The sequence below is a fragment of the Mus musculus genome, chromosome 13 (genome assembly GCF_000001635.26).
Source record: "Mus musculus strain C57BL/6J chromosome 13, GRCm38.p6 C57BL/6J".
Classification (NCBI taxonomy): Eukaryota; Metazoa; Chordata; class Mammalia; order Rodentia; family Muridae; genus Mus; species Mus musculus.
Window position 1 is genome coordinate 100,518,803 of NC_000079.6, and position 12,597 is coordinate 100,531,399.

General features: G+C 45.1%; 1 protein-coding gene and 1 non-coding gene across 7 annotated transcripts in view; one reads left to right on the forward strand and one right to left on the reverse strand.

The window, feature by feature from the left end:
* The window catches only part of Ocln (occludin), a 56,215-nt gene that overhangs the window by 22,299 nt on the left and 21,319 nt on the right, over positions 1–12,597 (reverse strand). The window lies entirely within an intron of this gene.
* Positions 3,537–3,680, forward strand: LOC115488221. The gene has a single exon (XR_003950733.1). It is a non-coding gene; the product is annotated as a small nucleolar RNA SNORA48 (small nucleolar RNA).

Below are 12,597 nucleotides of genomic sequence, written 5' to 3' on the forward strand. Positions count from 1 at the left end.
ACTAAGGCCTTTGTTCAGTATCAGCTGTGTGCTCCCCAAAGAAACTGTATATCAACAAAGACAAATTCTGTCAGAGGTTTGGAAGCAAGTCAGGAGCCCTTAGGCCTGGGAGGTGGAGGCAGGAGAGGTGGAGAACCTCACTCTCACTGAGTGAACCTTACCGGCATCTAATCTGTGGCTTCTTGCAGAAACTGAAATCCCAAGGAAGGCTGTACTTCAGTATACAAGTATTTCAGGCTATGGCTCCTCTAAAGGGCCAGAAATATCCCTGAGCCACCATCAGCTGTCCCAAATACCCTTCAGTCTACTAATGCCTTTCAGTGCCCTTCAGTTGACTACGGTATGGTGTGTTATGGCACAGAAAGGGCTTTTAGCTACATTTAAAGTCAAAGGCTAAACAGGTCTGCAGTGTAACAGCTGTGGCTAGCTTGGGGAACAGGGGTTCTCAAATCATGTTCCCCAGAACAGCACATTCCCAACATCAGCTCTAAAACCACTGAATCAGAAACCAGGGGGCGTGGCAGAGTCAACTGCTCTAACACTGGCTCCAGGGGATCCTGATGGTGGCAATGGAGTCGAGCCACTGATGTGGGACAGAATGCCCAGGGCTGCAGACAGCCATGCCATGTTTAGATCATTACACCTATCCACATGGCTGACTTCAGAAACATTAACTCTTGGTGCCAGAAATCTAGGAATTGCAGCTTTCAGAGAGCCACAGAAAGCACTCTCCATTTCTAACACAAACTCTTCCTCTTCCCACAGACCTCTCTAAAACAGGCTCTGTTTGTCTGTCTGTCTGTCCGTTTGTTTCTGTCTGTCCTCCAGCCTCTCTCTACTCACGGTGGACCTGAAACAGTCAGGGCCTATTGCACTCTTCCTCCTGGGTGGTTCAGACAGTCAGCCAGGCAGCTGTTATTTCTGCCACACTCTGTTCCATCAGGGACCACAGACAACCGTGTCATCTTCCCCAGCATGAGAGTCCAGTAAACCAACAGTACAGGCAAGAATGCTTGCACTGGGGAGAGTGAAGGGCTATCGGAGTCTCATCAGCTGTCTAATGCTGATGACCAAGATTGCCTGGCCGCTCCAGCCTAGCGTGCTCATCACTGTGGACATCTGTATGCTGAGGAGAGGACACGGAAGATCCTGAGGAAAGCATGTTTTCACTGTAAGGGTGAAGCAGGGTAACCAGGAGTCAGTCACACTTCGATGATGGCACATTTACGTCCTGACATCTCACATACTCTTATGCAAGCTGCAGACGCTACTGATCACCATTCTAACTAAATGTGATTCTAAATGTATTGGGTGTGGGTGTACTCAATATATTTCTTATAATGATCTCAATGTACGGCGATTTTATCAAGATATAACCCCCATATAAAACCCAGGAGCATCGGTGCATATACACAGTTTATTGGGTGTCAAATATATTTCTATAAAGCTGTCTTTAAAAAAGAAATCACTGGGTAAGATTATATTGGTTGACCTTCAATTTCAACAGCCTGACTATGGATGGGACTCTTACAGACATCTAACTTATTAAAAACTTCATCAGGGGCTGGAGAGATGGCTCAGTGGTTAAGAGCTCTTCCAGAGGTCTTGAGTTCATTTCCCAGCAACCACATGGTGGCTCACAACCATCTATAGTAGTATCTAATGCCCTCTTCTGGAGTGTCTGAAGCCAGCTACAGTGTACTTACATTAGATAGATAGATAGATAGATAGATAGATAGATAGATAGATAGATAGATAGATAGACAGACAGACAGACAGACAGACAGACAGACAGACACTTCATCAGAAGCTAAGGACACCAAACTCTACATCCTGGAATGGTCACAAGTAGTAAGGCCCACACTGCACAAATCCTGCCCTGACTCTATACTTTCATGGTTGGTTGGTTGGTTGGTTGGTTAGTTGGTTTCTTTTTTTTAATTTTTCTGTCAAAATTAAGTTATAGAGTTCAAGCCCAAGTCCCAGAGTGCCCTGCACTTGAAGGAGTCTGTGTAAACAGCCCAAGCCATGGATCACTGCAAGCCACCATCTCACCTCTGACCCCTGTCTGCCCCTCAGATCTCCATCCTCCTTCATGAGAATAACAGACCCATCTCAGATTCTCCAACCACATCAGGAGAACCTGAAACTCCAGCTCTGAATTTTAATTGCCAATTGATCAGATAATGTAGTAATAAAAATTGATCCCAAGGCCAAGCATGGTAGCACACACTCCAAAAAGTTAAAACAAAACAAATCTCAAGCACATGTTCACAATCAACTTTTAAATATTTACCATAGAGGTGTAAAATTCCTCGTATTTATCTAGAGAAAGTGAATGTGCATTTTTCACATATTTTTAATCAGCCACATCTCACACTAGTCTTGAGAGGCAGACAAATAACTGCACAAAGGAACTAAGATGCAAAGATGTGTTGACCTGCTTGCTAGTTCACACTGGCACCAGAGATGTTCACATATATCCAGGTACTCTCTTCAACCAAACATGGGGGTTAAAGTATCAGAGTTTAGCTGGTGGTGGTACATGCCTTTAATCCCACCACTCTGGAGACAGAGACAGGGGATCTTTTTGAGTTTGAGGCTAGTCTGGTCTACAGAGTGTGTTCCAGGATAACCAACAGTCAGGGCTATATAATGAAACCCTGTCTTGAGAAACAAACACAAAGTAGAAAAGACAACCTTACACATAAAGAATGGAAGAAATGGGGGCCTAAGAGTCATGCTAGTCCACTGACACAAGAACTGAAGCCCACAAGAAAGGGTTTTGCTTTGCCTCTTGATGATACAGACTCGCTAGAGCCGGCTTTTCTGGCCTGTGTGTGGTAAAATATCCTCAGGTAACTGTGCAGAAAAACTCAGGGTTGTCTTTGAGACAGGTCTCCCCAGGTTGCTCAGCTGGCCTTTCTCTCCTGAAGTCAAGCTTTCTTCCCTCATCGACTTCCACACCGACCCAGCCTCCAGCTGTGGCTTCCATTCTCTTCACAAACACTGAGAAGCCACTCCATCGCACAGACACTGGTACACAGAGCGGGAGCACATCCTTGGACCGACAGGATGACTGCACATAGACTTGTCATATCCATATTGCTTAGTCACTTGTGCATGACACATGAACACCAAACAGGGCTTAGACTATCTCATGCCTCATAAAAATTGCCCTTTGCCTCCATCAAAACTCTTACAAAAATCAAGATATCAGAGACACTGCTTGGGTTTCTGCTAACTCAACAACTGTGGCAAAGTAGAAAGGAAATGCATTAGGCCAATGACCAAAAAAAAAAAATGTACATAAAGAAAGATAACAGTGATGCACTCTACTGTTGATAGACAGACAGTATAAAGTCTAACGGTTCCAGGAGTTGTGGCTGAGATAATTAATGGGCAAGCTTCGGAAAACAATTGGGCATTGTTTTATAAAGAGGTATATTCACCAACTCTTCACCCCAGGAGCTCCACACTTGAGTACGGGTTGAAGAGAAATTTGCTCTAGTGTGGATGACTCAAGGAGACTCATATTCCCCTGGCCTTGGGCACAGAGTCACCCTGTTGGTGATGGTGGTTTTCTATCAGTCAGAGGCAGAGAGGGTGACAGACCTTTGTTCATCCTAGCTTGGCACATGGCTTGGTGGCCAAAGCTGTCTTATGTCTAGGACTCATAAAAATCAAATCAAATCAACTCCAGGCAACACAGCATGGGAGGGGGAAGACACACACAGACCTAAGGACCGCCATATCCCCCACAGATCTCCCCTTCAGCTCACAGCACAGGCAGGCTACAGATACCTGCTTGGGCTAGGTCACCCACTCTCATGACCCCAGGGTCAACTCTCCCTACTGCTTGGGGAGGGGAGGGTAGAGTGGGGGCAGCATAGACTGGGGATGTCACCCAGGGGCCCACCAGCACATGGCCAGCCTACAGCAGGAGCCACCACAATGTGCCCATATGTGGTGGTCAGATGGTTGAGAAAGAGAAGTGAGTGGAGTGGCTTGAGCATTATGAAGAGAGATGGAACTGGAGACTCCAGGGTGGAGCAGAGAAGCCTGCTGTGAGCAGTCAGCCAGCTCTGCCACCTGAGGCCACAGTGAGGTCCCAGCCCCAGCTGCTGCTGAGGGCCATGACTGAGTCTGTGGGTACATAGCAGCAGGAGTGGGTATAGATAACCATGGTGATGTCTCTGATTGAGGCAGCCACTGGAACCATGTGGAGGATATCCAGGGGTTGTGCAGAACTGCCCCCAGTCCCTCACTGAATATGGCGCTCTAGCAAGCTGGCCCCATTTCTCAACTATGGCAGCAATCAGGAGAGCGGGCCCTGGCCTCAACCAGGCAGCACAGTGGAGCTGGCCCTGGGGGGCTGGATATGGGTGAGCATGCTCTGACAGTGAGTGTGGGAGAGCTGACCTGGCCACTCATTTTTCATGGGGTGGGTCAGCTGCAGAGGTGCTGCCCCACCCCTTGCCACATGCAGCAGTTGGGAGAACTGGCCCTGGGGTCATGAGGACAGGTGAGCTGGCCCCACCCTCTGTAGGCTGGAGCACTTGGGAAAGCAAGCCTTGCACCCCCATCTGTGCAGCATAGTAGAACTAGCTAGCCTTGTTGAGGGGTGAGGGGGCAGGTGAGCTCCCAGAGTGTGGGAGAACTGGCCCTGCCACCCCTCTGCTGAGGTGGCCTGGGGGTGGGGGGAATGCCCTCTGCCCCCTTGCCCCTCACTACCTGAGGCAGTCAGGAGAGCCAACTCTGGGGTATGAGAGTAGGTGAGGTGGCCATGTTCATTGGAGCACTTGGGAGAGACCCTGCACCTTGACTGGACAGCACAGTGGAACTGGCTCAGGAAGTATGGGCGCAGGTGAGCCAGCCCTGAGGGCTTGAGAGTAAGCTAAGACCCAGGGCTCTGAACTGGCCCATCCTAAAATCTATGTCATCTGCTAACAGTTGGGATGTGTGAAAGGCCACTCCTACTATTGCAAAGCTGCAGAATCTCCATGATGCAGGGCAACAACAGGATAACCCGGAGGAGTCCTGATGAGGATCTGATATTGATTTCATCACAGAAGCCAGAGATCTCAAACCAGGTCAATGACACACTGCAATGAACATCTGCAAGTGAAGATGTGTGGACAGAGGGTTATACTGTGGGACACATTGTGACACACTATAGTGTCTACAATGAGATGTTTTCTATGCTTTGTTTTCTGTTGTTGTTGTTTGTGTTTTATTTTGGAGGAGAGGTTGCAAGGGTGACAGGCAGATATGAGGGAACGGGGGGGGGGGGGATGGTTAGGACTGGGGTGCATGATGTGAAGCTCACGAGGAATCAATAAAAAGCTTTTTAAAGGGTTCATAAGATTAGCAATTGTGTTTCTCGTTTGCTTTGTGGCAACACTATTGATCACACCTGGGACCTCCAGGACACTAAGCACACACTCTACAACTGAGCTATACAGCCCCAGTCTACCAACGCTATTCAGTAGCCCATCAACAGGAACAAGATGAACTCTCATGAAATTCTTGGCTGAGCAGTGGTGGCGCACTCCTTTAATCCCAGCACTTGGAAGGCAGAGGCAAGCAGATTCCTGAGTTTGAGGTCATCCTGGTCTACAGAGTGAGTTCCAGGACAGCCAGGGCTACACAGAGAAACCCTGTCTCAAAAAATTCAAAAACCAAACCAAGACAAAAAAACAACAAACAAACAAAGAAATTCTTGAACACAGGGGATCAGACTGTTGTCCCTAGTTAAATAGTATAATATTGAGTTTAAAAGGCAAGTGATAAGACAATATTTACAAGGATAGCCCCCTCACATACACACACACACATACACACACCCTCTTTCTCTCTGTCTGTCTCTCTGTCTGTCTTTCTCCCTCCCTCTATCCCTCTCTCCCTGTCTCTCTCACACACATACTCTCTCTCTCTCTCTCTCTCTCTCTCTCTCTCTCTCTCTCTCACACACACACACACACACACACACACACACATATACTGGGCATTGATCCTAGGGCCTTGCACATGTAAGGCAAATGCTCTCAGTCCAACATTTTCTATGAAGCTAAAAATGTTTTTAGCTGAAACCTTGGCTGGGAATGTGTGTTCATAAGGGTTCATTATGAAACCAATGAAAGTAACAAGAAATGCTATGCCTGTCTCAAAGATAACAATGTAATGAACCGAGATTGTTTTAATCTACTTGTGTGTGTCCTAAGTCCCAGTTAGAAACAAACAAACCCAAGGCAGCCTGAGAGTGTGAAATACTCAGTTTCCAGCCAAGCTTTGCCACAGACTCTGTGACCCGATTTTTATGAATGAAAATGCTGTCTGCAGAGAAAATTCAAGCTCATCGCCAATCTTCTCGATTCTCTAACGCTTTGTAAACTCGCTATGAGAAATTGGTTTGTTGGCCTTTTACATAATTGCTCTGGTCAAATGTGTTGATAAAAGGAAAGAACAGAAGAAGTCAACCTTTACCAAAAAAAAAAAAGGGGGTGGGGGTGGGGGATGGCTCTTAGGAGATACAAGTTCAGTCAGTGCAAGGTCACATTGGGGCAAGTTAAGTTAGGACTTATTTCATACTGTAATTGAAAGTGAGTTGCAGAGACTAGGGAATGGCTTGGTGTACGGTGCTTGTCTAGTATGTACTGGGTCCCAACCTCACAGAGCACAGCAAGAAGACAGTCTAGACCAGAAACAACAGAAACCACAAAGGAATGGACAGGAGAATCTAAGAGCGTAAAAACTGAAAAGCCCTGTCACTCATACTTCAATGGAATGGCTTTAAAAGAACACTGGGGCTGGTGAGATGGCTCAGTGGGTAAGAGCACCCGACTGCTCTTCCGAAGGTCTGGAGTTCAAATCCCAGCAACCATATGGTGGCTCACAACCATCTGTAACAAGATCTGACTCCCTCTTCTGGAGTGTCTGAAGACAGCTACAGTGTACTTACATATAATAAATAAATAAATCTTTAAAAAAAAAAAAAAAGAACACTGAAGACAAAGGAGAGAGACCCTGGGAATCTGGAAAAAGATTCAATGTAACAAGTAACTGTAACATAGCAAGCTTTGTGAGAATGGCAGGAAGAAAAGACAGAACAATGCAAACGACGGCCAAGCCTGCTATGTAAGTGGTAAGATCATAAATAGCAGACAAACCTGCTTAATCACAAAATGTCTTTAGATGAAACTCACAAATTTGACAGGAATTAAAGACTGATAATGTCCAGGACAGGAAAAGGTGTCGGAAAATGAGCAATTTCAAATGTAATCAGGTAACAGATTGTGCAGAGCTTTTAAAACCAAGGCAACCGGAAGGCAAGCTGCTTAGAGACAAATGCTGGCACAGATGCAGAGGGAAGAGAATCCTTGCACAATCAGTGGGAATGTAAACCAGTACAGTCATAGAAAAGCCAGTTCCTGACTGAGACCCTTCCACACAGAGCCACAGCGTGATCCAGGAAAAGCCAGTTCCCGAGAATACATTTGATACATTTAAAAAAATAAATATGAATTACCTATGGGTCCATCAACTAGAGAATGGATAAAGCAAATGTGGTACAGGAGCAATTCTGAGCACTTCCTGCTCTTCCAGGAGATCTGAGTTTCATTCCCCTGCACCCACATCCAACACTCTCTTATTGCCTTCACAGGAATGCACACGCACACACACACAAGGGGTGGGTCTGACGCTAACCCTGCTCCCCAATTGGTTCTTAATTTGTCAATAAAGAAGACCAGGAGCCAAATGCTGGGCAGAGGGTACAACTGGGACTTATAGTCCCAGGAGGAAAAGGCAGCTGCAAGGAAGGCAAGGGGGGCTTTTCTGCCATGCTTTGGAGAAAAAAAGAATGTCGCAATCACATTGGGGGGGGGGGCGCAGAGAAGGCCTGCGGTTTCCACTGTGGGTGGGTGGCCAAAGATGTTTAACAGGGGCTAGGTGAAACAAGCCACTAAGTTTAGGGTGGGAGGAGAGACAAAGATAGTAAATTGTTAAGGGTAAGCCTTTCCAGCCCAGAGTTATCTGACCCCAGCAATTGTGCCTAGTAGGCAAGTTAAAAAGTAACAAAGCTGTCTGTATGTCTTTTACCCATGAATTCAAGGGTTTTGGGTGGAAACTGGTAGCTCGACCCCCCCCCAGAGCAAAGGCGGGTAGGAAAGAAAGCCAGGTTAGGGCCGGTGGGGCTGATCCCAGAGCTAAACTGGGTGGAACAAAACAGAAAGCCGGAAAGCTGGGGGAGGCTGGTAGCGGGGAGGGGCTGGTAGCACCGTAGCTCCCAAGAAAAGGTGGTGGCAATTGTTAAAACTACACGCGCCTCACCCCCCCGCCCCCCCCCCCCCACACACACACACACACACGTACGTACGTACGTTTGTTTGGTTTTGTTTTTTCCAGACAGGGTCTCACTATGTAGCCCTGGTTGTCCTGAAACTCACTATGTAGACCAGGTCGGCCTGGAACTCATAATATCATCCTTCCTCTGCCTCCCAAGGGCCAGGATTAGAAGGTGCACACCACGCCTGCCAAAATTTTATTATTTTTATACTAAGAATTTCTTACAAATTGTCACAAACAAAAGCCACTGTTTAAAATTCCAAAAATTGAAAAGAAAAAAAAAACCCCAATTACCAAAAATTAGGACCAGATTTGGCTTAATGGATGTCCACAAAAAGAATGCTTCCTGAAAATGTGTGTGGATGGGGATATACAGGAAGGACTGGAGAGAGGAAAGGGAAAGGGAAAAATTATGTAATTTATATTTTAATTATTAAATGATTAACTAAAAATTAGGAAAAAAAAGTGTGTGGAAATCCCGTATGCCATTAACAGTTGTATAATGCACAGATGGTGCTGCTATAAATTTGCATTTTCTTAATATCTAATGGCTCCATGTGCATTTCCCTTTAGTTTACTAATACTACTGTGGAGGATCCACAGAACTGAAGACATGCACACAAGAAATACAAAGTAGGTTTTTTAATTCTTTTTTGGGAGGGATGGGGTGGAGTGGGAGTGGTGGTGGGGGTTGAGACAGAGTCTTACTATGTATCCCTTGCTGTCATAGAATTCATTTTGTATAGTCCAGACTGGTTTCTAACCCAGATATCTGCCTGCCTCTGCCTCCCAAGTGCTGGAAATAAAGGCATATGCCACCACCTCCTGGCTAGGTTTTTTGTTTTTGTTTTTTCATTCTAATCTCTGTATGCAATTCTAATTTATTTATTTTATGTATATGAGTACTCTGTCTTCAGACACCCCAGAAGAGGACATCAGATCCCATTACAGATGGTTGTGAGCCACCATGTGATTGCTGAGAATTGAACTCAGGACCTCTGGAAGAGCAGTCAGTGCTCTTAACCCGCTGCACCATCTCTCCAGCCTCCTTACTTTATTTGCTTGTTTGTTCACTTGTGTGCATGTGTAGCACGGCACGAGTGGAGAGGTCAGAATTCACTTTTCATCACTGAGTCTTTCCCTCATGTGGTTTGCAGGGATTGAAATCAGGTTCTCAGGCTTGGTTGCAAGCTCCCTTATGCAATTCAAAATGGCAAATGTATCCATCAGCAAACTGGCAGAGTGCCACCAATCAGACAACTGTGAAGGTAAGGGAGATTCACCAAGATACCTCATAATGTACAACAGGCAAAATGAAGGCAGAAAGTTTCGACATGGCAGCTGGTGGGGGCCTTACAAAATAAGACAAGTGTGCTGGTGCGTGTCCCTATAATCCTTGCTACTTGGAAGGTTGAGGCAAGTGTAGCCAGCCCAGGATAGATATATGAAGAGTTCAAAGCCAACCTCTGCTAGATAACAAGACCCTATCTCGGGGGGGTTGGGGGGGGAATGATAAAAACTAAAACATGGCCGTCAAGATGGTTCAGCAGGTAAGGGAGCTTGCTGCCAAGCCTGAGAACCTGATTTCAATCCCTGCAAACCACATGAAGGAAAGACTCGGTGATGAAAAGTGAATTTTGACCTCTCCACTCGTGCCGTGCTACACATGCACACAAGTGAACAAACAAGCAATTAAAGTAAGAAACGAGGGGACCTTAAGGAAACAAGAAATGGGACAGGCTGGGCAGTGGTGGTGCATGCCTTTAATCCCAGCACTCGGGAGGCAGAGGCAGGCAGATTTCTGAGTTTGAGGCCAGCCTGTTCTACAGAGTGAGTTCCAGGACAGCCAGGGCTACACAGAGAAAGGCTGTCTAAACAGACAAAGAAACAAAACAAAACAAAACAAAACAAAACAAAACAAAACAAAACAAAACAAAAAGAAATGGGACAGGACATGTATGATTACCTTTAATCCCAGCACTCTGGAGGTAGAGGCAGATGGATCTCTGTGGGCTCAAGGCTAGCATGGTCTAGAACATCTAGGGCTACATAGAAAAACCATGTATCAGTAAACCAAAAAGATACCCAAGATAGCAAGGAATGAGCTCCCTAAATGACCTGCTTAAATTCAGCCAAAGGCTTCTTAAAAGCAATCATGCAGGAAGTTTTTTTGTCACCAAACACATATACAAATAACCACAAAGTATCAAGGTGAAAGATACAACAATCCAAATGAATCTCTCCAACACTACCTGACAGAGACAAGAGTCAGGTTAGCATCCTCTGCAAACTGACCAGGAGGCGCCGGGAGCCTGAACTCATGGACCCTTCTAACTAAAGACAGATGTGCTCTGTGACTGTTATGAGACAGATACTCATGTATAAAAACTCATCAAGTTTACAGATTTATGTCTTAATTTTTTGTTTTTTTCAGGACAGAGTTTCTCTGTGTGGCTCTGACTATCCTGGAACTTGCTTTGTAGATCAAGCTGGCCTCAAGCACAGAGATTTGCTTGCCTCTGCCTCCTAAATGCTGGGACTAAACGTGTGTGCCACCACCACCCAATTAAAATTTTTTTTCCAAGACAGGGTTTCTCTATGTAGCCCTGACTGTCCTGGAACCCACTCTGTAGACCAGGCTAGCCTCAAACTCAGAAATCCCCCTGCCTCTGCCTTCCAAGTGCCAGGATTAAAGGCTTGTGCCACCACTGCCTGGCCCAAATTTTATACTTATTCTGAGTTTGGTGGTTTTTATAAAAATGGCCCCCATAGGCTCATATATTTCAATGCTTAGTCACTAGGGAGTAGAATTATTTGAAAGGATTAGAAGGATTAGGAGGCGTGGCCTTGTTGGAGTGGGTGTGGCCCAGTTGGAGGAAATGGGTCACTGGGGCTTTGAGACTTCAAATGACCACACTAGGTTCAGTCTCACTCTCTCCACCTCTCTAGATCAGGATGTAGCTCTCAGATCCTGTCCCAGTGCCATGGGTGACACCATGCTCCCTGCCATGATGATAATGCATTAAACTTCAGAAACTATAAAGCAGCCCCCAATTAAATGCTTTCTTTTATAAGAGCTATCTTGGTCATGGCATCCCTTCAAAGCAATAGAACAGTCACTAAGACACTTAGTATATGGATAGATATATATCATACTTCAATTTTAACAGTGTCAAAAAACGTTTAAGCCATTTATCCCAGCATTCAGGGGGCTAAGGAAAGTGGATCTCTATGAATTCTAAGCTATCCTGGTCTACACAGCAAGCTGTAGGCCAGACAAGGATACATATTTATACCCTATCCCCCCACCCCCAAAAAAGAAAATATTATTTTATTACATTTTATTTAGACGTGTGTGTATGTGTGTGTGTGTGTGTGTACACATATATGCATGAGCACACAACTCATAGGAATTGGTTTTCTCCTTTCACCCTATAAATTAATATAGGGTCATCAGGGCTCTTTAAAAAAAAAATGGATCAGTAATCTAGAGAACTGGCGGTTCTTACAAAGGACCTGGGTCCAATTCCCGAATATACATGGTAGCTCACAACCATCTGTAACTCCAATTTCAGGGGATTCAACACCTTTTCTTGGTCCCTGTGGATATGAGGTATGTACATGTTCTACAAGTAAAACGCCCATAGACATAAAATAAAATTTAAAAGAATCTCTGTTGCTAAAAAAACAAAAGGTCGCGAGGCTTGGCACCAAGCATCTTTATCCACTGAGCCATCTTGTTGGTCCTTAATACTGGTTTTGAGGATGATTTAAGGACATGATAAAAGACCTATAATATTCAGTCAAAATGACAGGATTTTATACTTACAAAAGACTATGATTATACTTCTGACATAGAAGTAATTAGGAAAAATGATAAAAGAAGTATATCAAACAGTAATGAAAAGAGATTTTTTGGACTGCTAAGATGGCTCAGTGGTTAAGAGCACAGACTGCTCTTCTGAAGGTCCTGAGTTCAAATCCCAGCAACCATATGGTGGCTCACAACCATCTGTAATGAGATCTGACAGCCTCATCTGATGTGTCTAAAGACAGCTACAATGTACTTACATATAATAATAAATCTTTGAGCCTGGGGGAGCAGAGGTTCAATTCCCAGCAACCACATGATGGCTCACAACCATCTGTACAACTACAGTGTCCTCATATAGAAAAAAATAAATAAATAGATCTTTTAAAAAAAGGAAAAAAAAGAAAAGAGAATTTTCAGAATTCTCTCTGCTTAAAATC